The sequence below is a fragment of the Numenius arquata genome, chromosome 11, assembly GCF_964106895.1.
Source record: "Numenius arquata chromosome 11, bNumArq3.hap1.1, whole genome shotgun sequence".
NCBI classification, from domain to species: Eukaryota; Metazoa; Chordata; class Aves; order Charadriiformes; family Scolopacidae; genus Numenius; species Numenius arquata.
The window spans coordinates 41,296,346-41,318,216 of NC_133586.1; positions in this window are offsets into that span (position 1 = coordinate 41,296,346).

Here is a 21,871-nt window from a genome sequence, read left to right on the forward strand (position 1 = left end):
TTTTCTGCTTCAACTCTCTTAAATGGACTTTTTAGCAAAAAAAAGGAATGTAAAAACAGAGAGAGCAAATAGTGGGGCTCCAATCTGGCTCTTATTCCCCAGTAATCTGTCTCGTTTTTATAGGAGGCCAGAGGAGGCAATAATACTCAAGTCTGTACCTCTTTTTCCCCTGCAAAAGTAGATGAAAACCATTGCAAAGGAAAGGGGGAAAAAAAAAAAAGGAATGATTGGTGGAAAATCCATTAATCTATTTTAAGAGAGGAAGAGAATTGAATAGTCAACAAAACAAAAGCTGAATTGAAAGGATTCCCTTGAGGCTTTATTGAGAAGTTTGCTCCAGATAATCCTCCTCAAAGACTCATTTTAGTCTGTAAATACAGGAACGTTTCTTCTCTTCCTGTATCGGTGGGATGCATCTATAGCCATCATGGCCATGGCTGCAATACAATTACCCAGACCTGCACTGGGTTTATGCCAAGAAACTCAGGTGCTGGTAGCAATCCAGCTGAGAGAACAGGGCTGGATACTCAGTTCTTTACTGATATTACAGCTGATACAGAGCCCCACAATACTGCAGCAAGCCCATTTCTGGTGTTACAGCTACATTTAAAGCTAATCTGTCTACACTGCGGCACAGACTTCGCAGGTTTGATAGATCTATGTGGGAGAAGGGACATGTCCAGGAACACAGTCCTACTTAAGGCATCTGCTCTAGTATGTGGTAACACCACGTTTGTGTAGCTTACAGAGTTGTAGTTATCTGTTAGTCTCCCTTGTGCCAGTTACTTCAGCTTTGATCCAATTTTTGCTGAAAAATCAGAAGGCTTATTGCCGATTGTAATGGGGAAAATGTAAAAATGAGTTTTATAGGGTTCGATATTTTAAAGAAATGTTTTCCTTGATGATCTGTGTACAGTGTTCACAGTACAGGGGCATTAGTGGAGTTGTCTCTGTTGCCTTCAGGTGGGATCATCTATGAAGCTGAAGTTGATGGGACATCAAAGGCAACTGGTCAGCTCTTCACAGGAAAGAGGTATCACCCCTCTCCAAAGATGGAAAGACCTCAGAAAGTCCAGGCTCAATAACATATTAATTAACGTCCTTCTAACACTAGCAATCTGCTAAAAAAAAAAAGCCAGACAAAGCAAACAGAGGATGTCTGAATACTTTTGTTCCATCCAAACCAGGAGGTATTAAAGCTTGATATTCAACACTACTTTACATTTCAAAGAGTCTGTGTTGTGGTAAAAACAACAAGGTCATTTCAATAAACTAGAAGAGCCATTAATACCTTAGCACCGTGATATTTACCTAGCAAGTCAGAAGGCAAGCTTAAAGTATGGATTATTTGGAACTAGTTGAGCTGAAATAGTATCTTTTTTATTACCTCCACGACAGGACTTCCTGTTCTGCACAGACAGCTTTGTCAGTCCCACTCTAACAGAGCTTTTCTTCCAGCTCTGCAGCAGCCCATCTGCCAGGGTTATTACTCTTTTGTCACAAAGGAAATAACGTTTCTTTCCCAAGCACAGCAACGGATGACTATTTTTTAAAGTTAGCTCCTCGTTTTTAATTACAATATATTTCCTAACCTAACACCCTAGAAAGGCTGCAAGAGTAATGAAAGATAATGCAGCTTTATATGCAGTGAGTGTAAATACACATTATTCATTCAGTCTTAAGGAGCAAACAAAAGTCCAAAACATTACCTTGAAAAGCAAACAATGGCTCTTTTAAATAAATATATCTTCTTCAGCAAGAAATATTATGTTTATTAGAAAATCATAGTTCTCAGATAAAAAAGGACATCTCCAGCAATTCTTTTCATTTCACAGTTTGCCTATGTTATAGCCTCATAAGAAAATATTTGAATAATTGCATGGGATTTTTTTCACATTATGTACTTAGTTTTCAAAAAGAGCATAAAACAGTATAGTAGTAAAGTCAAAATAACATCATACACCACCATCTGGAACATCAAATTACAGTATTTGAAAGCTTTGACTAAAACTATTTGCTACCTGCTGCAATCTGCAGAAAATACCACAAAAAATGATCCCGTTACAGCAAGGTCATCACATGGACCTTATTCCAAGGGTGGGCCCACTGCAGTTTAGAAATGCACGTCTCTGCTTCCGACTGAAAAGGTATCCCGTTGGGAAGCTAGAGGAAGATAAAATAGGAACAGCTACTTGTTTGAACAGGCTTGAACTGGCAAGCTATATAAAGTATATATTTGCTCCACCACCATATGGTCTGCAGTGGAAACCACATCAGGTCCTTTCCCACTCTGTTTTTTTGCCCATATGCAAGGACGTCTTAGAGGTACAAAGCCACTTTCTGCCAAGGGACAGCATTGAACTGTCGGTAGCAATGCCCTCATGACAAACCAAACTCTTAGTCATTCATAAATATTTATCCTGTACATTTTAGGCCTTGTCATGATTGGGGTCATGCACTAAACTCTGTAAAACTGAATAGTCCCAAAACTGGTCCCCGCTAGTCTTTGCTCCCTTTACTTCCAGGGCCTTGGTTTCCCTTTCTACCAGTGATAGGAAATAGTGACTTCTTCCAATGGGATCCAGCCTGGGGATGCAAAAGGCTCCCTTGCTTGCTTTTCACCACCCACATCTTCAAACTCTCTCAACAAATAGCTGTACGGCCTTACTACCAGCTTTCTCACTTCCTCCTGAATAGCTGTTTTAGGCACTGTTTCTAATTGTCTCCTTGAACATAAGTGAAAGTTGTAATTAGATATTTGTCCCTGAGCTGCAGCTGTGCAGGCTGTGTGTATTCTAGGATATATCCTGGCAGGAATGGTCTCCCCTGGACGTTCTCTGTTATTAGTCAAATTATAACTCCTTGCTATCTCCTGATTATGAAAGAGGTTATGTAATTTGTAGAGAATCTGGTCCAAACATCTACGTTCATTAGCTCCCTAAAGCAAGAGTGCAGAGAAAAAAAATCTCATAGTACACTGGGAAGAAAGAAAAGCCCAGGTTACATAAAATACATTTCTTCAAGCTTAGTACACAAACAGGCAACTAGAACATACCAACTACATTTCCAGTTGTTTGAATTTGCCATAAAGAACTTTTAAGTCATAGAAAAAAAAAATCATGATCTTTTTAACTTCAAAAATCTCTGCTGAGACATGTCTTTTGGGCAGAATAAGACAATCACCATTACCTAATATTTTCTGCAGCAAGTAATTCTGCCTGGTGCTATACGCTGCTCAAGCACTGTCCTCATTAGACAACAGGAAATATTGGTTCAGATATATATGTCAACCACCTGAGAGGGCAGGTTTTTCAGTTCAATGAAAAATAACTAGTGACCTGAAAAACTACCTTCTGGTGATTCTCCTCTGTAACAACAGCCTGCAAGCAGAGAGCCATAGGTACTCCAGTGCTGGCAAAGGGAGGTATAAAGTATGTTTTACTTGCAAATAAAAGCAATCTTTAGTGGGCCAGTCATCTTTAGCAGGCAATTTATAATCTAATTTGATATAACAGTTCAAATATTGATCTCAAATATTTTTCAGTGTCTTCAATGAGTGTTTTTGGATCAACCAGGGTAGATCCTGATGGCAGAATAAGAGAGGCCATCCTTGCTCAGTTCTGTATTTCTACTTCATCCCTTATACCATAATGGTCAAGAATGGTACAGCTGATTCACCTTCAGCTGGCTCTGTTCTTTTGACCTTTGGCTGTCTTCCTAGAAACAGCTATATGCACTTAAATCCCACTGTTTGTGTGAGCAGAGACCAAGTACTAAGTGATATAGGTGTTTTTTCAGGGTGACAATAAAGGTATTGGAGCCTTGTGCAACATTGTGATATCTGCTGTGTGTGAAAACTGTATGTCTTCATGTACTGCTCTTGAATATCATATTGCATTTCAAAATTGTATTTGAAACAGAGCTTAGTCGGGCTATAATACTGTATCTGTATGCTCTCCCTTATGAACTCCTCTGCAATCCCTGGTTTATTACATTATCTGAGCTCCTTATTTTTTAATATGCTTGAGGAGGACAGGACTTCCCCACTTAAAAGGCAAACAGACTGAGAAAGAGAGAGCAAGGCACTAGGAATCAGATTATTAAAATGTTTACATTTGCAAAAAGAGGAGCCTAGTAGAGGTTTTCACGAGTGCTTAAGAAACTTTCTTTTAATTCCCAGTGGACTTAAATCCTTTTCTCTGGGGACATCACTGCAGGGACTTATCTGAGCTCTTTCTTCCCTCAGACCAGCAATTCACGAGGCTGCTGGAGGTCAGAAGCTAGGCAGCTACTCTATGCATAGCACTCTGCAGAATATATATTTACTTAGGATATACTTACTTAGCCTCAGCTGCAAATCTAGCTTTGCCAGACAGCTTATTCTGGCAGCTTGGACCATAGTGTGTGTTTGGGTCTGTCCAAACCCTTTGGTAGATGCTCCCTAAATCGTTGTCACTGAACCATCCTCTTCTACTGAACCCAGCGAGTGAACCTGTCACTGCTGAAAACCCAGAGAGAAGTTTCTGTAGGCTGCGACATGTGGAGAACAACTTGACCCTTTGCCCTTCTATCTCTAACTAATTGCAAGACCTTAATGTACTACAGTGTTTTAATACAAGGTTTCAGTGATCTGTTAAAAAGAAATGGAGGTGCATTTTGTAAAACTGAAATTTGCATTCAGATGCAGTTCTGGGGTACAGCGACTCCTGACTTAGGTGAAGACCTCTCCTGCTAACCAAGCCATTGATACAGCACCACTGACTGCAGGAAGTGACTAGAGCCTAATTTTTCTTTATTTAACTCTAAGTAATTTAGAGGAAGACCTATCTTTGTTTTTTAAATCTGCAGTTTATGCTGCTGAAGTTTCCCTGTGGACAATGGGATATGTTCTCTGACAGTATGATACAACCTATTGAACTTGCCTGCTCAGCCCTTTCTTTTTTTTGTCACATGGGGAATATCTACAGCTACACAGACCAGGAAGCCTCTCCCTTAAGAAAAGGCTTATCCTTCAATTGGCTGGTGGCACTGAAGGTTCCGTTCTCCTCAGGGAGTTTATTATGTGAAAGAAAGGTTATGCATGGTAAATTCAATGAACAGAAGAAGAGCCTTACGTGCACACAAAAAAGACAGTTTTGACAACGAATAGCTCCATTTAAAAATAAATTTAAAAAAGCTTTTAGAGATATTGAGTACTCTCTGTGTGGAGATAAAGATATTAACTTTCTGGACCTTTTTTTGACAAAGGAGGAGTCTTACTTTTTTCTTTGCAGAGACACTGTATCCCTCAGAGACTCTCATGCAAAAAAAGGAGTGTGACAAGCACTGGAAATTTTTTGTGTGTGTGTGCTGAAGAAGTCTTCAGGGATTCAAAATACAGAATCAAATGAGAAGTGCTGAGAGCTTCCTCTGAGACGGCCAAGCAGAAAACAGTGAGGCTTCTCAGCACTTTGGTACTTCCCAGGAGTTTTTCTCTCTACAGTTCACCACACTATTTCGCCAAAAGCCCATCCCATTAAGTTGTGGGATTATAGACACACACGTATACAGATCCCTCTGCATTGAGTGGGGGGGCTGAGGGATCTCCTCGAATTTGCAAGAACTGCACAAACCCAAATTAATGCCTGTAAGTGGCACTCTGCCAGTCTTGGTTCCCTTACACCCTAAAGAATAATGTGAGCCTTTTAGCCTTCAAAGTTCCCCAGTTTTCAAGAAAAGACAACAAATTTAATGCTATCATTAACCACCCTGGAACCACAGCTGGAATTTTGATGTTTCATCAAAACCTTTGATGCCATCTGCCAATGATGGATGGGAAACTACATAAACCCTTCTGAATTTACTATTTGCCTACATAGTGACCCGAGACACAAAGCTGTATTTTAGCATTTAATTTATCTGGAGCTGTTAAAGTCCAGTCCTCTGCTTGATACTCATCTCTCCTCCCTCTTTCCCTGCACATACTAATAGTTACGACACTTGTTTGTTGTTACTTACAGATGAAACCCAACTGACATTTCAGTTTTAAACAGAACAGTATGTGAAATTCTTTTGTCTCGGCATGCAACAGCTTCTGTACCCACCTATTCAGCACTGATTTTTTTTCAATTCCTTACTGTTATTGAAAAGAACAGACCATATCCAAATGATCACAGGTCGGTCCCTTTTCAAGGAATTTCATATTTTCATGTCTTAAAAATAGATTGCTGTTGATGCTGGGTATCCATAGTCACGTATGTGTCCATGAAAGGGATGTCACAGAGAGAGATGAGTCAATAAGACTCACTGCTGACCTGCAGCTGATTTCTATGAGATCAAGGCTCTTCTAAAACTTTTGGCTAATGACTTCAGAGTTCTATAAAGGCCACCTGGAAAACAAAGCAGAATAAAAGCCCAGCAGATTTCTCAGTGGAAAGAGAGCTTCGGGAGTATGAGAAACCTTTACTGGAAATTATCAGTGCGAGCAGCCACTGGTTGCTAAGGCTGCGGTTTGGCCTTAGGCTGATTTAATGTCTATCTGCTGCTGAACAGGGTGGCCTCAAGCTAAATGACTCACCTGCAGCCTCACAAGAAGTGATGGTGCATGGGAAACGCAGAGGAGGTGGAAGAGGACTTCCCACTTGCAACGAGCTGTTTAGGAAGACTCTGGTATTAATCTAAGGCACACTGTTGGTCTCCAAGAGTAAGAGCACAAGGAAGATACAGAAATGTCTTTAGAAAAGAAATGGAAAGCTTGCACAGTCTCTTGGAAAAGCACAGTGTAGCTTTTGAATTGTCAGTTCTTGCAACATTTCTTAGGCTTCAAAATATTTCATACTTTCCTTTAAAGTCTGGGATCCCTAACCCCCCTGAGAATCTTAGCTGTCATTATTTTTAAATGTGAATTTCTGTCTTCTGCACTGCTTAGATTCCCTGAACTCCATACCAGTAACTCCTAATAGCTCAGAAAACTGAAAAGCAACCCAATTGAATCTAATTTAAAAAGTTTTTTTTAAATCCCCAGGTATCTTGCAGTTCTGGGGAGCTTGATTCTCAAATTATTTTAGAAATTATTCTTTGTATCGCTTAAACCATAACGAGGACAAGGAGAGAGAGATTCAGAATAGGAGAAGCAGATGCTGAACTGAAGAAGCAAGCAGCATCCCTCTGTCAGACAGGCTGGATAAAGAAGCAGGGGCAGTCAACTGAAATGACCTTTCTATTATACAAGAGACCAATGTGAACCTCATTAACACAGCTCCTAATTCTGGTGCCCTTTGCAATCATCCATGCTGCTTCCTCCAGAGTACACAGTACAGAAAAATATTCCAGTAACGCTCAAGGCCTTATGGGATAAAAATCTCTTCTCTTGAACTCTGTTACTCAGTATTAATCTTCAGTGGAAAACAAGTGATTAGAAGAACTTCATGATAACTCTGTCATTACAAATTAAAGGGCAGTGGTAGAGAGATAACCCACATATTTATTTTCTTCTCACATCAGTTCCAAATTGATGCAAATATACAAACACTAATGGAGCTGCTCCTGGTGTGCTCCACTGCAGCTGAGCAAGAACTAGCTCTTTATCTTTCTTAGACTTGTAATACCATCTTTTGGGATCTTGGCTATGGAACCTCTGGGTGGAAAGAGCCTTTGGACATTATAACACCATAAGATTAAACCTGAGAGAGCCTAGTGATGCCTCCAGCTGACCACTCTTCAGAAGTTGTTTTACTGAAGGCAACTGAGGAGTCTGCATTGTCAAAAATCAACAATAAAAACACTTAAAAAAACCCAACTATTGGGAGAGGAAATGGATGTATTTTCATTTTAAGTGTTACAGCAACTTTCTATGAGATCTGAGTTTTATTTGAGACAAATAGATTTGAAGATCAGGAAGATCTGGTTGCAGGACAACTTTCCATGTAGGGGAACTAGCTCAACAGAACTTATTTTGAAGAAGAATTGGGGAACCGTAGGGCTGGGAATCCCAAGGCTTACTTTGAAATAAATAACTGGTTTTATTACTAGCATGCTGAATCAGAAGAATGCTGCATGTCTGATTTATATGAGAAGGCACATTAGCATTACTGTAGATGTAAATTGGAATTAGTCATTATAATCAGTCAGAAACAGAACATGTGAGTGAAATAATTCTATTTCTTTTCCTGATGCACAAAATTGTAAGAGGCAGTGTTTCAGTAGTTAGAATGACATTCCTTAGAAAAAGTCATGATATAAATCCTACTAGATGGACGGCTTGTGTTGACAGAGTGTCCTACAACTTTTAAAGTCCCTTTTTGACTTGGACTAAAATGGCATGCATCGCTCATAAAAAGCTTTGAGATGCTTGGTTACAGAAAAAACCTCACGTAACTGCAGAGGACCAACATATACAGGCTGACTAATTTTTGGCATCCATGACTTCTGCTAAAGAAATAATTAGTTTTCAGGCTAGGAGAGTATAATTTGGTAAGATATTACAAGTCTGTACAATAACAAAGGCAACCTTTAAATCACTAAATATTTGCAGAACTTCTAGCAAATATACTCTTCTGGCTACAGTGATTACCTGTCTACTGAAATGTTTGCATACTTGCCTGTTTTTAGTATCACCCTCTGTCTGCTCAGTGTAATACAATGTTAAATCATTTTTCAGTGTAATCTTGTAAAGGACAATTGCTGTTTGAGTTGCAGCGGCAAAAACCAAGCTTAATTACAGAGTGGAAAAAAATGGAAGGGCAGACCAAGACTGAACAAGAAATAACTCCATGGGAATGTTTGCCATTATAGTGACTGTCACTTTGGTAACTAAGAGTAGCTCCAAGGTTGGCTTCAAGGTGAGATCCTCAGCCCTTCCCAAAGAGGAGGCGTGTGATGTGGGTCCTGCCTGCAGCTGGATTGTGCTTGGTACATTATTGAGTTGTTAGCACGATCGCACAAGTAAAATGGCGGAGGTGGAGAGTAAGAATATCTACACATGTGGCTTCTCTGGAAGGCTCCTTCCAGAGCTCTCCAAGTGTTTATTTGTGTTTATTTTCCCAAAACCAGTTTCATCTTAACACTTGACTCCTCCACACAGGTTACAGCAGGTAGCAACTAGCATCCTTCAGCAACTTAGAGAGCTGTTACAAAAAGGAAGACGAGCTCTATGGGGCTTTCTTCAATGGATTTTCTGTTATATCAGCTGTGTGTACCCTTTGAAGTGTGGATTAAATGACAGAGTCCCACTTGTCAAACCCTGTTTACTTGACAGGCTTCGACCCAAAAATTTTGGATTTTTACTTCTTAGATACAGCTCTGATTATGCCTTTTGGATTTGAGATTGGTGGACAGTAACATTCTGGTGACTAAATGATCGATTTTTTACATTCTTGGAGCACAGTTTACTGTGAAAATTACTGCACTATAACTTATTATGACAGATGAAATAAAGAGACCATACTTCCCATTTTTTGAACCTTGTACAGTCATTAACGCTTATGCAAAGTGGATATTAAATGTCATTTTGTTTTGGCATCCAGGTCACTTCATAAAGTTGAAATGCAGAGATTTCTCCTCCGCTACTGGTGCATTAGGAGTTTTCATGCACATTTATTCTGCTGAAACATTTTTGCATGCTTCATCCATGTGCAAGGTCCTTTCACTCTTCAGTCTCTCTCTCTCATTACCACTGCTGACACGCATTTTTCTTTAGCTTGTCATATGCTATTTCTGAACACATGGTTCTTTATCTGTTATATCATGCAGACGGGGAATTAGAAATTAATAACGATACACCAGTTGAAGATTTTTTGATTCATAATTCAGGACAGCTTTTGGCTCATGACCACATACATGTCCTAAAATATTATGCACTTAGAAAATACTTGGGGGCTAATGTAAATGTAAAGGGCTGGAGCCATGGAATAAATGTAGACTGAATTCCCATCAAGTGATCTCATTGCATTGTAGAAGTAACACAATCTTACTTTCATTTAAAAATACGTCTTCATCTAAAACCTGCAAGTAGAGAGCTTCAGTGTTGTTACCCTTAGAGAAACCATCCCATATGCTGCTTTTCTGTCCATGATTTATAGCAGCCCATGTTGCAGATGTCTTATTCAGGAGGAAGATATGCCAGAACAACAGTATCATCAAAGCAGTGATGAATACACCCGCTGATGATGCATAATCTACATCAAAAGAAACAATTTAGTAAGGTACAGAATAGCCCCAAACTCTATTTTATAGAAATTACATATATGGCTTGGTGGAAAGGCAGGAAAGGCACATGCTTATCAATGAGATATAGGGTACAGTAAACAGAAATTATATACTTAATATTTAATTGTTGCAATTTTTCCTTATGTTACTTTCAAGTCAAGTGTTCTCCAAAACAGAAGCTTAGCTAAAGTACCACAGCAGGACTCAAACAGCAGAGATATCCTAAATTGCTTTCTCTCTTTTCCCTTTTGTTTCCCTTGTATCAGACTGTAGAGTTTTTCTGCACAGTGAAACATCTTGTTCATGTAAAGAAACCTTAGAGGAGCAACACAACCTTTCCAAAGCACCTTCACACGTGCATGCTAAGCAGCATGCAGATTGTTCTCAGAGTCTGGCAATGGTGCTGGTAATGCACTCAATCCTCTCGTGTTACCCCTGTTCTGAGAATACTTCAAACTCAAGTTTGTTCTGAGCATTAAATTGGCCTTGAGATGAAACAGCTGGCTGAGTTTCCTTGGAGGGAGGCCAACGGACTATTAAAGAAGGCATTGGATAGCCTAAGCAATGTTCCTGGTCTTGTCCTTTCATCTAGTGTCCCATGACACAAAATGATCTCTTTCTAGAAGCTATCTTGCAGTTTGTGAATATATTAGAGATGCTGGTTAAACAGCTTCTCCTCTTTCCCCTAGCTCAATAGGCTTCACTCCTATTTGTAAAGCAGTTTAAAAAGCCACTCAGTAACATCAAGCTCGAGTAAAAGCTTTCCCCTAGGACTGTGCAAATGCCACATTCTCAGCGTACCCAAATGACCTAAAGACTACCATAGCACCAAAAAAATGGGCAAAAAGCCTCAAGTAATTAAGAACGAGGTGTATTGCAGTAGCTCTGTGCTGTCAGCATCAGCTGGCAAAGTGAGGTGTGTGTTCCCATGGCACGAGATGCCAGATGTCAACACCAGCTCCCACCCACTTCACTCCTAACTCACACCACAACCGGGTCATTTAGTGTGGATCTCCTTTGATAATAAAACCCACAAGCCCAAAACAAAGTCATGAAGTAAACCACTTCCTTTTTGTTGGAGCAAAAGGTACAACTGCATGAGTGTCTGTTCAGAAATTTTGACCTTTTCTGCTTTTCTTCAGATTTAAAATAAAATCCCATTTCAAATTATTGCAGTCTCTAATGAGACAGAACTGCTGTCCTCTTCACGGCTCCTTGCAGCTGATTCAACAAGTCATTATGCGCGATGGCAACATTTTGGAAAAAGGAATGTTGAAACACTGTGATACTTCTCTCACCACGTCAGAATCATTCACGATTAAAAAAAATACTCTCAACAAGCTCAGTAGTTTACTGTTTATTAAAATGTAGAGATCAATGGGCTTTGTTAATATGCAATGCCTCTGGGTATCATATACCATTATAAAACAGAAGAATTCCTATAAGCTATGTGCTTGATACTCGGATGAAAATTTTAACCTTTCAGGAGAAAAAAACCACCTTAATCTCCCCCACCCCTGCCTTCCCTCAAGAATCCACTTAATCATATTTTGAAATCTAATAGGTTTTAGGAGTGATAACAGTAGTCTGGGTGCAGCAATAGAAAGGAATGGATTATTCTAACCTTTAACAAGAGGGAATGTGAAGGGTGATTAATTTGTGAGGCTTTCTGAGGTTGGAGATGAAATCCTGCCTCCCTTGAAGTCTATAGTTTCAGCTTCTATTGAGATTGCAGAGCAAGGATTGCACTCCAGCTCCTGTTTGACTTCTTCCAATGAGCAGCCTGGAGTTACAGTAACACTAAATCAGCTGGCCCTGCACACAGAAAAGAAATTAATGGATGTATGACACATCCCAAGTAAGAGATGTAAGAGCTTAACACAGAAACAGGGTCAGGTTCCAGTCCCGAGTTTTGGAACAGATCAGAGTAGATTATCACCATGGTTCTCCTAGTTTTAGACGTAACCCATGAACAGAGGAATCTACTCATATAAGTCCCTGGAGGGTTAGAGTACAAGCGCTATCGAGCTCCTGTAACAGCCGAACAAATAATATGCAAATAGCCACTTTGAAAAACTTGTTCTGATATGTGTCTTCATTCCCACCAAAGGGCACTTCTCAGTAGAGGCTTTGATCAAGCAGACTTTGCTGGTAACTTTGATTATTCTTTTTCTTAGTAAATGGTTCGGTTGTTGGCAGTAACCTGAAATTGCCTGCATTCACTCGGCTGTAAAGTTTCCATCGTTTCAGTGTGTGCATTACAGAACACCTACAATGTGAGCTGGGAAGAAAGACAGGAGGAAGAGGACTGGGGAGGGTCTGGTGTGGAGCAGAGGGATGGTTTGGCAATAAGTGCATTTCTTCTGGGCTTGGGTCTCAGAGACAGAGGAAAGCGCTGAGTTACAGAAAACTCAAGTCTTAAACGTCATGAATTTTCAGAAAATGAATCATGAGTGCCATTTTTAGCACTACAAGATATTTTCTGTTGTGTTGTTGACTACAGTAGACAACAGATTTGTTTTCTATATTGTGAAGTGGTTTGTTTCTTCTCTTTTATATAGCGCAATTATGCAATAAGGTTCTGACATTTTTCCTATTCAAGTCACTAGAAATTTATGACTGACTTAAAAAGCAACAAGAGCAAGTCCTTGATTATAGATATACAAAAATGTCACCTATTGTACCTGCTGAGATAGCTCCTGGAATAAATGTATTTGTCTCTCTCCATTTCAGATATATCTTTAACCTTCGCATCTCATTTTGATCCTCCCTATTATGTCTGGGTAGAAGCACTGCTGCATCTGTAAAGAATAAGATTCTTTACAACTCGGAATTGTCACAATTTTTAAGATTTGGGAAGACAGGAAGAAGATACATCAAAATGATTTTAAAAGCTGGGAAACTTTTCCTTTAAAATCCTAATGCAAAGGGAAGCTGGCGCACAAGAAGACACTTTGATGCATATGGGATAAATGCAAGTGATGGACAGTATTAAATCAGCATAGATATATTTTCTCTTTGAAACTCATATGTGGCACTGCAATCAGTTTGTACACATTTCAGTAGTAACCAAGGCATCATAGCAACCTGTATTATCAGTTATACCCATGTAAGCAAGCCTACAGTCATTGCTATTGGAGAGATATTTTTGGGATGTTTTTTGGTCTTCTTTTCTCTTTAAAGCTGACTACATTTAAGAGTTTAGAATTATCATATAACACATTAAAAAAAAGTTTTTAATTTTTTTTATTATTAACTTGTGGTGATACTAAAAAGTTCAAATTTTCAACATCCAGATGATGAGTACAGCTGCAACTCTTTTTTTTCAGTCCAGCAGCTCTGTAGTTTCTAGACCTAATCCCCTATGGAATATAAAATGTCACAGCAAATTGATATGGCATCAGGCCTTTCTTTTTCCTCTGCAAACAGTAATAGTGATCAAAAAGCCACAGGATAGGAGGACGCAAATATGCCAAATACCCATATTGCTTTATACTACCCCATTTCTCTAGATTTTTGCTTGGGTTGACTCAGCTCAAGATCTCATCTGGAAAGCATCAGTCTTCGGGACTGTAAAATCTGACTTCTGTAGCTTCACTGTAGGAATGACCTAACACATTGCCCATAAAGCATTCTCTCTTATGGTTTTAATATAGATTTGCAAAATGATTCTGCATCGGTGGGAGATGAGGTGTGGTGAGCAGGAGAGCACAAGAGGCAATCCACGCAGGCATTATATGTTATTGCTGCAGGCTGAGGAAAGCACTGTTGGCTCATTAATTCTTAGCAGTGTTGTTAATCTTAGATGCTCACTTGTTCTGTGATCCTGCTAGGTTTCCATTTAACACTGCCCTCTTTAATATTCCTTTTCCCAGCTTGATTTTGCTGGAACACTGCTGCTCTCTAGCTTTCAAAAGCTTCTTATACGCTCCATCTTTCTCCCACAAGTGCTATCAGCACACACTTCACTGATTTCTTATCTGAATTAAACAGGAAAAATACTATCCATGTTCAAACCAAAGACGCCATTTTTCTTTTGCATGCTTTTGAAACGCAGAAGTAGCAGAAATTACCCACCTCCAAAAGGAAGGCGATCAAAAGCAATCTATCTCCCAGGAGCAAAGGTATAGGCGAGGCATAAATATTTACAGCACTTGGGAAACATGCAGCTCTTATGGACACAGTGTTCTGCACTGAGAAGTCAGAAAACTGTATATACAGGCAAAAAATCATGGACCAAGTCACATATGTTCACTGTTTTTCCTGCTGACTGGAATGATAACAACTGTCACACATGCTGAAGCCAGCTCAGTGACTCATTTGCCCACCCAGCAGCATGAAATCTGATTGCAAATTGTTTCACTAGTATCTGCAAGGCTTCAAACCTTAGGTGTCTTGGAAAGTGTGCCCTCCTCTGGCTACACAGCACTATGTGACTCCCGTTAGTAGCACATTCAATTCATTTGTACAACAGCTAGCACCACTGAACATCACATTTGAAACTGGGCTTCCCTCCGTGACCTTGGCATTTCAGACGGTGTAAAGGTCCTTCACCAGTCAAAGATTCATACAGCACCATAAGTGAGCAAGAGAAGGGCTGATGAGGACAAGAGAAGAGCTGGTGAGACTGTGACTTGTTTTTACAGTTTATCCACCTTCCTCTTATGTAGGCAGAAAAGAAAAAATAAAGAAACAGGAAAAAAAAAAAAAAGCAAGGGCATTTATCCTGCTTATGAAGATGCTGCTGTAAAGAAGAGAGGTAACTGCTCGGATAGGTCTGGATGGCCTTGGGAATGAGCCTGCAGCTGCACTGGGCAGGCACTGCAGGGAAGGGCACTGCAGAGAGACCCCCAAAGAGCCCAGGGACTGCAGGAGTTGTGTGGTGCTCTGCACATAGATGTTTTCTGGCCTGTTGGAGATGTCTCTTTGATTCACACCAAGGGCTAACAGTGAGAAAGAAACACTAGCTCTAGGAAAGTCAGTGATTTCAGAACAAGTGAGGTTTGTATAAGACACCTAACATGGCTAAAGACTCTTCATAATCTCCAGAACGGGAGAGTTTTTATCTCAAGACAAAAGTACAGCCCCTGGTAAATCACCCTTTTAATGTAACATTTGTTTAAGAAAAGTCTGAGGCTTGGTCAGCTCATAAAAGCAACATTTCGAAATTGAGTGCAGGGTTTTGGTGATGACACTTCCTGCCGTGCTGGGACAGATGCAATTCTCTCCCCCTCGCAAGGAAACGCTCCCCTTTGCAACTCCACATGCTCAAAGTTATGGTGATGACTTGGAAATCACTGGAATCTGAAGGCATTTGATCAATGAGTGGCCTTTCATTTCACAGATCTAAAGACAACTTCAGAAGCCTGAACTGTGGAGAGAGGAGTTGTCCTTTATGCAACCAGATTTGTCAGCAAGTGAGAGCTCTTTGATCTGGATCACTTTGCAAAGGCTTCTCCTGACCTTTCCTCCTACACGCAGGCATCTCTTGGGACACGGATCCAGCAGAGGCTTTGAATTTAGTTTATATACTTGGACGTTTCTTGTGAGTTCAACCTCCATTTCATTGATTAATCTGAGAGCAAAATTCAGCTTTGCTTACAACCTTCCTGGAAGACAAGTTTTGTATTTGGTATCTGACTGTTGATTCCTTTAGACGCAGGGAAATTTGTAATTAGGATTATCAAGTGTGGAAACTGCATGGTGCAGCTCTCAGCTGCAGTGTTTGACAGTGTCCACCTGCCCGAGCTAGGGCAGCTGTGGATGGGTCTCCTTGATAAAAGAGGAGAGAGATCCTGGATAAGCTCTCTCCTCAGAAAATAGGGACCACCGAAATCCATCCCTGGCTGAGTTTTGTAGCACTCAACGTGTTACGAAAGAGCAAGCCGTGAACACTTATATTAATTATTAGAGTAATATATAAATGCTCCTGAGCGAAGGCTGAATGCATTGAGTGTCTTCTTGTAGGTGGGAGACTTGAGCAGACATGAATAGAAAAAGCTGTTTGCAACTTGAAGTCTTAAGGCAGCCAACAGTGCCCTCTTCTGGGCTTTTGCTGAATTTCTTCCACTAAAACAGGCATTTAAAACCTGGTGGCTGTAAACCGCGTATGTTTTGCCATTACTTTATCACTCTTCTTATGCTTAAAAAGAATGATGTGTGCAACAGTAAGCAGCAGTTAGGAAACAAAACCATTCTAAAATCGTTTTTCAAACCGTTACTTTCAGTATTAGGTACTGGATAGCGGACAGACTACCTGGATCTCTAGACTGTTTCCCAGCATGCTTGTACATGTATATAGTATATATTTTTTTTTATATAGAGAGAGTATAGAGTATATTATACGTGTATATATTATATATATTATATGTATATTAAAAATATATATATTGTAGCATATATTAAGACAGAGAAAGGTTCCTGCACACTCACCGGATGCTGGTTTAGATACTAAAATACTCAGAACGTGGATCCAGGTTCAATACCATAAACCAGAAATTCTCTGGACTTGGTTAAAAGTCTGAAAATGCGACTCTGCCCCCTCTTTGTGCCCAGTAACATCACTAACACAAGATCCCTTTGTGCAACAACTTCAGCTCCTCTTTCAGCTCCACTTAACCCCCCTCATAAAAGCTCCTGCTCCACCACCACCTAGAAAAGTATCTCAGGAGCCCTGAAGCCCTTCTTGAATTTACATCCCTTGAAATATTGTTTCAATGCCCTAGTCTGGGTCTTTGCCGCTTGAGTCTCCCCACCCCTATTCCTCTTTACAGTGAGAAGTCCCAAGAGAGGTTCTTTCTGAGCAATTCTGCAAAATTAATTTAAGGTTCACCTTCAGGGTTAAACTCCAGTTATGTTAAAACCACTATAAATTCTCGAGCTTGTAAGCCAGACCTCAGTTCTTAAAGTTTTCCAAGCTTAATTAATCACCACAGTAGCAGACAGCCTTTTCACAAATTGTCAAGCAACTGTATTGATCCTACATGTGTACTCAACATACTTGAAACTAATAGCAAATAAGAATCAGAAACAAACAGGTAATGCACAGCTATGAAAGATAAAATAGAGTTTGATGGGCGCAACTGAAATTTAGGGAGAAATAATCACAACTTGTGACACCTGTTTTCAAATACAAACCCCTTGCAGCAATAGTAACAGCGCTTTGCCCATCACTACAGACAACTGGGCAAGAATCAACCTGAGGAAGGGCACAAGGCTAATAAGAGGAGAGGAAAGAAAAGCGAGGAAACATCTGAACAGGTAAGATTGCTCTAGTTAAAAGAATTAGGGGGGTTGGTTGTTTTTTCTTCAGGTTTTGGATATCAAACTGGAATGGAAACTCAGGATTTCTGCCTTGTGTGGAGAGAAAGAAAATCAACACAGAAAAACTGCAGCATCAAGGATTACTGATTGATCTGTAATAAGGCATTTCAGTGACGGATGCTTAGCTGTTCTAAAAGGCGTGGAAACATTGTGAAAGACAGCTGGAGTATTTAATCTATGAAGGATCAGAATAAAGGCATTTTTATTTCGAAGGCTCTGATGCTGTAGCTCAACCAAGCTGGATACAATAACACCAGTAGGGGTGGCTGTGGCAGCTCCAGCACTCACAGACAAGAAGTCACCGTCTATGTCCTGGGGAGCGACAGAGGAAGTATAACAAATCCCTCCTGGACACTTGCTGCTCTGCACTGAAGCACTATCTGTTCGGTTACATTCTGACTTGTCTTTTCTTCACCCTTATGCTGATCTCCCTGATTGTCCTGCTCCAGGCAGGAGAGTTAATTGCCTTTTCCCCCTCCCCAAGGCTGCCTGTGCAGACGCACCATGCCTGGGAACTAGGGAGGTAACTGCTTCGGCTCCCGAGGCGGCTGATGAGCAATTAGCTGAAGGTTCATGTGTTGGCAGAGGTAGCGATCTGTGCTGGTAATCTGTTCAGATTCTTGTTTCCTGAATTTTTGTGAAAAAAGCACAAATTACTGTTCTCACAGAACAGTTGTTCATTGTCAAGAGCAAATAAAGCATATCTTTGGCAGAACCCCATGATCTGTCTGCACCGTCACAATAAAAGCAAGTGGTACACTTAGACCAAACTACAGGTTATAGAGATTTCTTGCAAGTCGACTTTGCTTTAGAAGGACAAATCCAGTCCCTCTTCTGCAAAGTAGGAGAAATCAGGTAGTCCCAGGGTGCACGTTCAACTCCCCTGAAGCCCAGCCTTTGTCTCAAACAACATTTAGAATCTAAGACAGCTTAAGGAAGAAAACTAAGTTCAGTAATAAGGAAGTTTTATAACCATGTGTGCTTCTGGAATTTTCAGTATTGTGTAAATCTTTTTCAGCTTCATCTCAGAAATCTACCCAACTGTGAATGTGTCCAAGGTACTCCTAGTAGTTAACTAGACAGAAGGAAGAAAACAGTTTAGCTTAGGCCTGACCAAAAGCATTTCCTCTGCTGTCATTAGCACTTTAACATGGCACAGCACATCTTTTTTTTTTTTCCCCTACTGTTTTTAATAAAATGTTACCCCCAAAAGAATTACACTACGCAAACAGTTTTTCTCCTTATAAACTCCCACACTATAAATAGAAGTTAGGTAACATAATAATTTTTTAAGTTCCTATATAAAGGTTTTCTTATGTCTTGTTTTGAACTCTTATAAAGAACCAGAAGCCTCAAACATCCATCAAAGTCAGCAGGGTGCATGGCGACCAAGGTACTCAGTCTCTTGATCATCACTGGGGAGCAGCTTGTGGGATGAAGTGGTGGTGACAGACCTGACATATAACATTACATCTAGTGACTATAAAAGTTTAAACGTGCTGGTGCTCCCGCACTAAGCATCTTTCACATTGCAAGTAGGAGGGAGTGTTATTTTTAGCTCCAGGTATTATACAGAGACATTAAATGCTGATGTTAGAGGGGACAGCACATGATTAGCTAAAAGCCAGACACAGGTGTTCCTGTAATGACAGCTATCGTACTATGTGTCACTTGCAAATGGAAGTGTGGCTAAAAATATACAGCAATGGGATAAAAATACACCGTGCAAAAATTACAGAGCTAATGGAAACATTAAAAAAAAATATGATGTGACACTGTCATGTTTCTACAGCTGCACAGAGTTACCTTAATCAGACAAGAAAGAAGCACTCCCTTTAATAGAGTTCTCTGCGATGGCTTTAATAGTCTGCAAAAGGGACTCTCTACCAGGTGTGGTAGGGCTGCAAGGTGGCATTACAGCTCCAGGACATTTCTCAGGAACCACCTGGTTTTAACCTGAAAATGTCCTACTTGTTTCTCTGTGACCTGTGAGTACAATGAGCACAACCGGGACAGAGCTTAACACATCCAAACCAAGACTCACACAAAATAGTACTTGCACTCACACACTGATCCCGTGAGCAAGCAGAGCTACTGAAGCAGAGATACCTTGATACAGTGGTTTTACAAGTACATTACTGACCATAGGAGCCCAGCCAAGTAGTGATGTCCATACATCTAAATCTATCATCTAGTAAGACAGTGGTATTTAATGTACTGAGGATTTTTTTTTTTCCTAAAGAATTAAAAAAAAAAAAAAATCACTTATTGGAGAAACTCAGAGGTGCTAAGTTTTGCTAAATTTTTCCTCAGCTACTAAAGACACATTCTTTGCCTGGTTAGTGTGTATCTGGCCCGTGGGATTTAGCAAGGGAGAACTGCCTCCAGGCAAACCTTGCTGAATTCAGACTCGGTGGTGGTGGTGGGCAGAGCAGTAGAGGGCACCCGCATCCCGCGCAGACAAATAGATCAGCAGCAGAAATCCCTCCCGGTGTGTTTTCCAGTAGGCAGAAGAATAAATATTGCAAAGGGAATAGTAATATTAAAAAACTCAAATTCCAGTTTATTTGGCATGAAAACATCTTGATTTCCACATGCCTAACCCACAGCCAGGGGCTAGGAACGCATGTTGTATCAAAGTGATAGAAGATTCCTCAGTCCTTAAAAAATAATAGGGTGTTTAAGCGGTGCCGTGCGCTGATCCTTCTGTCTGTGTCTCAGTGTTTTGAGCAGGACAATAATTTCACCAATTCTGAAAGACCTTCATAACGAACACATCATAGAAAAGAACAGTTATGGCAGGAGCTGGTACAGCAATGTATATTTAATCAAACTAGTCTTTTAACACCTGAAGCATAAAACTGCAGGGAATTTGTCACTGCTTGCTCCTATTCATTGCTTGACATAACAAGCACTGGAAAATGCTGTGTTTCTCTGCCAAGGTGGCATTTTGTTCATCCCCCAAACCCCCAGTTTTGCCTCATGCTGAGCTTCCTCAACAAACCCATTCACCAGGTCTGACCATTTCCTGCAGCTGAGAAGAATTAAAAAACACAACCATCCTGCTGTCGGGTACTCTGTGTCTCCTTGCGCTTTGCTTGGACCCATCTGCTCCCTGCCTCTGGTTGTACAACTCTCGGTGAAGTGACTCATGGAGCACCCAGGGAGGTTTTCAAGGTGCTCCGGCAAATACCACAGAAAGCAAAAATGGCTCCCTTGAGCTGAATCTAGTAACAGGCAGGAAAAAACTGGAAAACTCCTGTGAGAGCTAAGTCACGCACCCAGCTATTAACAGTGTCACGGTGACAGTTGTCTTATTAGCTCGTGACCTTTCGGAGCAGAGCATTCCCTGGAGATGCAGAGCACTTGGTCTTTGTCCTTTGCTCCTCCAACAAGTCCCCGCTGTGCCCGGGGAGGACGGTGCATGTACCAGCACTGGCAATCCCTGCCTGCTCCTCCCCAGGGTTCACAGCTGCCTCTTCCATGCCCTTGCTCTGGGTACCAGTGACGGTCCCAACCATTAATTCTGGAGCACAGCAGATTTCAGAGCAGGATACTGTGATGGTATTTCTGCTGCTTCCCAAATATCTAATTCACTCAGTGAGCTTTTATAGCCTAAAGTGCAGTAATTGCCTCAGGTTAAGATGCTGCACAGTTAACCGCCCCTAAGCCATGCACCTTTTGCATCATCTTTCTATTGGCAAGAACTTCCTACGCCATCCTTTTCTGCCAGTGGGACCAAGAATATATTCCTCAAAGAGGAGACAATGCAGAAGTGTTGGTCATGTTAGTTGTAATGACTGTGTTATTTTATGGTGAAAAAAAAATAGAGGTGTATTAATTATATAGATCTGAAAATACACAAAGGGAAATAGGTCACACATTGATTTCAGTTATTTGATTAGGAATCAAATGAATTGATGAATTTCTAACAATCTAAAGAAATATTTTAAATGTGTTTCAATCAACAACTTATTGGCAGTTTGCACAGAAACTACTGAAACTAGATTAAATCATGCATTAAATTATTCCTTGGGGTCCACAGAAAACTCATAGCATGTACAATGGCTTTCTTCAATGCTCGTTTACACAAAGCAGCACGTTGATTACCCAGGCAGAGCCTGACCAACACACCTTACACCTTCACAAATGAAAATCTTGCACTTAATGGTCAACAGTCACACTGTGATCTTAATTGCAGTGGTCAGCACGCATCAGTCTGGAGCCTCTTGATTGAATGAAATCAAGATGGCTCTTACAAGTGCTGCATATGTGTTTGGAAAAATTAATTCCGTATTGTAAATAATATAGCCATCTAAAATGCTCCCACTTTCCTTTTATGAAGGAGCTAGGTGTGACAGGA